The 4,891-nt window shown below is 42.6% G+C and overlaps 1 non-coding gene across 1 annotated transcript; it reads right to left on the reverse strand.

Annotated features, from left to right (window-relative positions):
- Positions 1-1,042: 1,042 nt before the first annotated feature.
- Positions 1,043-1,149, reverse strand: LOC149527164 (small nucleolar RNA R71). Its single transcript, XR_016351273.1, has one exon. It is a non-coding gene; the product is annotated as a small nucleolar RNA R71 (small nucleolar RNA).
- Positions 1,150-4,891: the final 3,742 nt, after the last annotated feature.

Below are 4,891 nucleotides of genomic sequence, written 5' to 3' on the forward strand. Positions count from 1 at the left end.
ATTTTTATAAGATGAGTCAGGAAGACCCTTATAAATAATTTAGGACTCTAGGTTAGCAATTCAACCCATTGAAATAAGTTAAGAAAGAGAGGTAAGATTTAGATGAAGTGTGAGGGATATTGTAATCCTAGGCTTGTTTGATTTGTTGTTTGCCCAATTATCTTATTGCTTTAATTTGTAATCAAATTAGTTTTAGTTGCGTAATTTTTAGTTCAATTAGAATTAAGATTTTAATTGTTTGAATAAAACTAAATTGTTTTAATTTTAGTACTTAGTAAAATTTTAGATCAATTCCCTGTGGGATCGATACTCTGTTTGCTAATATAATATCTATTCGATACGTATACTTGCATAGTAGAATTTTACTTGACAAGTTTTTGGCGTCGCTGCCGAGGAATTGTTTCTAGAATTTATACTAATACTAATACCAAGCAATTTAGTCTTACTTCAAATTTTATTTTTCTTGTTTTAATATTAGATTTTGTTTGTTCGCAGATCTCTTTGGTCATTGCATGCAAAAAAGAAACAACTTGAATCTTGTTCCTTTTGATCCTGACATAGAAAGAACTTTTAGAAGACGTCGAAGGGAGAATTTACAAGTTGCAACTTTAAATCAAACAATGGCTGAGGATGGCAATAATAATGGCGATAATGCCATTAATTTGGTTCCCGAAGCAAATAGAGCACTACGGGATTATGCTGTTCCTCTTGTGCAAGGTTTGCACCAAAGCATTAGGAGACCTTCCATCAATGCGAATAATTTCAAAATTAAGCCAGCTTACATTCAGATGATTCAGTCTTCAGTCCAGTTTAGTGGATTACCTAGTGATGATCCTAATTCTCATTTGGTAAATTTCTTAGAGATTTGTGACACCTTCAAGTACAATGGAGTAACTGATGATGCTATTAGATTGAGACTGTTTCCTTTTCTCTGAGAGATAAAGCAAAAAGTTGGCTTAATTCATTGCCTAATGGGTCTATCAACATGGAGGACTTGGCATAAAAGTTTCTAGCAAAATTTTTTCCACCTGCCAAGACTACAAAGATGAGGAACGATATCACCTCATTCATACAATTTGATGGTGAGTCCTTGTATGAAGCCTGGGAGAGGTTTAAAGAACTACTGAGAAGATGTCCACATCATGGGATTCCTGATTGGTTGCAAGTTCAGACATTCTACAATGGGTTGGTTGGGTCAATAAAAACCATAATTGATGCTGCTGCTGGTGGGGCATTAATGAGTAAGAATGCTGTAGATGCCTACAATTTGTTGGAAGAGATGGCCTCCAATAATTATCAATGGCCTTCAGAAAGGTCGGGTTCGAGAAAAGCTGTTGGAGCTTATGAAATTGATGCACTTGGCACCTTAACTACTCAAGTAGCTGCGTTGTCCAAAAAGCTTGATACACTGGGAGTTCATGCAGTTCAAAATTCATTAGTAGTTTGTGAGATGTGTGGAGATAGTCATTCATATGATCAATGTCCATACAATTCCGAATCAGTCCAGTTCGTGGGGAATTTCAACAGGCAGCAAAATAACCCACACTCCAATACTTATAATCCTGGTTGGAGAAACCACCCCAACTTTTCATGGAGTAACAATGCAGGGCCTTCCAATCCAAAACCCATCATGCCTCCTGGTTTTCAACAACAAGCTAGACCACAAATTCCAGAAAAGAAGTCCCAATTGGAAGAACTCCTCTGGCAATATATATCCAAGACTGATGCCATAATTCAAAGTCAAGGAGCCTCCTTGAGAAATCTTGAAACCTAAATGGGACAGCTCGCCAATTCCATCAACAATAGACCTCAAGGTTCCTTACCTAGTGATACACAAGTCAATCCCAAAGGTAAGGAACATTGCAATGCAATTACCCTTAGGAGTGGAAAAGAAGTTGAAGGGGTGATTGAAAAACCAATTGAATCTTCAAAGGAGCATGTAAATGATGACAAGATAATTGTTGAAAAAGAAGTTGAAGTGGAAAAGAAAGAAGATGACAAGGCTGGAAATCAAGGAACTTCTCAAGTCACCCATCCTCCACCACTTTTCCCCAAAGGCTCCAAAAGCAAAAGATTGAAAAGCAATTTCAGAAGTTCCTCAATGTCTTCAAGAAATTACACATAAATATTCCTTTTGCTGAAGCTTTGGGAAACATGCCAAGTTATGTTAAATTCTTGAAAGACATCTTAACCAAGAAGAGGAAACTGGAAGATTTTGACACAAGGCACGGGTAGGATGGGTGGGGTTGGGCGGGGGGCGGGAGGGTGGGGCGGTCTTCATGTGAGAACAAACCGGTGCAGGTGGGCACGGGGCTCGGGGGAGCTGGGGGCGGGGCGGCAGGGGCGCGCAGCAGTGGCATGATCGCGGACGCGCGGGTGACGGGCGTTCAGAGGCGGCCAGGCCGGGGCGCGGGTGCGCTGCGTGTTAGGCGCGGGCGATCGCGGACGCGTTCGGGACGCGCGGGACGAGGCGAAATGCTGGCGCGGTGGGGGTTTTTGGGAGCACGGCAGCGCTGAACGGAGCGGGTAGGCGGTGTGCTGGGGGGAGTGGTAAAAGATGGGCCGGATGTTCGTTCTGGTGGGTGGATGGGGCCGCGTGGTGCGAGGGCGGGCGGAGACCTGAGCGGGCGGGGGCGGAACGCCGCGCGTGAGAGGGGGGGTTGGGCTGTTGGCGGACTGGCGAGCGGCCCGTGGTGCGGGGTTGGCAGGCCCGAAGATGGGGCGAATGCATCTCATAATAAGCATCCATACTCGGCCCGCGGAGTCCGCGGGGGAGCGGACGCGAGCGGAGTGCGCGCCGGAAGAGGGGGGGCCGAGGGGAGTGCGGGCGGAGTCGGGCCGATGGTAGGGGGCGGGGTCGACACGTGGCTCCCGGGCTGGGCGCATGTATCCATTTGCCTGACCTTGTAAGCACGCCATCCGGGGGCGGGGGCGGCGGACGCATTCTCGGGAGTACCGGCGCGTGGCGAATGCCAGCAGCGACGGACAATGGCGCTGGAATCGCGGGGCGGCATCTGGTGATAGTCGCAACGTTGGGGCCGCTCTCAGGCATACATGCCCAGCTGGCGCAGACGGGGCCTGAGAGGGGGCAGGTATCGGGGGGCGGGTGGAACGTACTAAAGGAGTGTAGCGCAATAATCACAAACAAGGCTTCCAACAAAATTTAAAGGATCCAAGGGAGTTTTTCGTATTCCTCTTGTACTATTGGCAGATTGTAAATTATACTAAGCTTGTATGTGGATTTGGCCGGCAGTGTTTCCAATCATCATTCAATTGCTGAGAAACTTGGACTTAACGAGAATACAAACTACCACAGTTTTCCTTTGCCAATAGCAGTAAAAACAATTAGAGTACCCTATGTTGGATTATTGAGGAATGTATTGGTTAAAGTTGAGGCATCTCTACATTCTAGTGGACTTTCATTGTGCTTGAGATGGAAGAGGATCTAGAAATTCCTTTTTTGGGACGCCCATTCTTGGCTACTGCAGGTTGCCAATCATTCGTATGTGGAGCGAAGCAAGAATAAATTATTAAAATTGGGAAAAGAAAGGTAGTTGAGTTTAAATATTTTCAATGCAAATAACAGTCCTTAGCTCTACAAATTATTTGCTATAGAGTGATGTTAATTGACTGAAGCCATAAGGTGAACATATTTCTCCACCTATTAATGTAGGCAGGCATCAACCTTTGAGTTTAAGCCCACCCACCTCCACCCGTGAGACCAAGCTGTCACCAAAGGAGCATTCGTCCACCAATATCTACATTGCCCTTTCGAGAATTGACAACAAGTAATGATGCATTCTCGATCATTACTTCAAGCATTTTCCATGGAAACCAAAGAAAAGATGGTGGGGTCCTTTTCAAAGTAGTAAAGAGTTCGAGGTTTATCTTCTTGTTGAAATAAAATATAATGCAGATATTGCGAATATTACGTGAGTGGATACGGCGCGACAAACTATTACAGTCAATTGAGTTTTAGCTTCAATGTGGTCTTGTATCTCTGGTGGTTTCATTAGACCTATTACTATTTGGAGGATGCCATGAAAATAGAAGGAACTGCAATAATACGGGGTGAGACAATAAGTAGGTCTAAAGCTAAAAGTGAGCCCATAGGTAAAGCATAGCACTTCGTATGAGGATGGCAACAGGCCAAGATATTTTTTTTCTATAGTTTAGTTTGTTATTTTGATAGTGTAAGGATTTTCTAGTATATTATCAATATGTAAAGAAGTAGTTGTCTAATCTCTCCCTAGCTTGTTTTGCGGTCAGCGTATGTGAGATGTTGTGAAAAAGCAATGAAAAGGAATGAGGTAGAAGAGAAGGATTAGAGCGCCTATATTCAAAGGCAGCGTGCACACACCATTGATAAGGAAAGTTTCATTTCGTTTTTCTATATTTTCTTAACTTTTTCAACCATTACTTGAGAGAGCGGGATCATAAAATGTACTTATAGCTTAGCCCAAATTTTAAAGTACTTGGTAGGGCAGAAATAGGTTTATATATAGTTATTTAGTATTCTTTCTTGTGTCGTTTAGTTAGCTATAGTGTCGTTAATGTTAGTCTCTGGGTTATTTTTTCAACTAATTTTAACTAGCGTTGGTGTTGACTTTCTTTGTTTCTATTTAAGCTCCTATATATATCACTAGATGTATTGATACAACCCAGTTCCGTGGATTGAATATTCTCAGTTTATATATACCTATCATTTGATTCTTCAAAACATGTGAATATTGTTTTGAGTCTAAGGTGTTATGTAAATTCTCATGCTAAGCTTGCATTATTGAAGCAGTTGTATAGTCAAATTAGTGCATTACATTTTGAGCAAACTATATCTTTTTCTCTAGATTTACCACTCTAATCAATATATTTAGAAAAAGCCGTTTAATCGCTG

This window comes from Theobroma umbraticum, unplaced genomic scaffold, assembly GCF_002168275.2.
Source record: "Theobroma umbraticum cultivar Fairchild unplaced genomic scaffold, ASM216827v3 scaffold_51.0, whole genome shotgun sequence".
NCBI classification, from domain to species: Eukaryota; Viridiplantae; Streptophyta; class Magnoliopsida; order Malvales; family Malvaceae; genus Theobroma; species Theobroma umbraticum.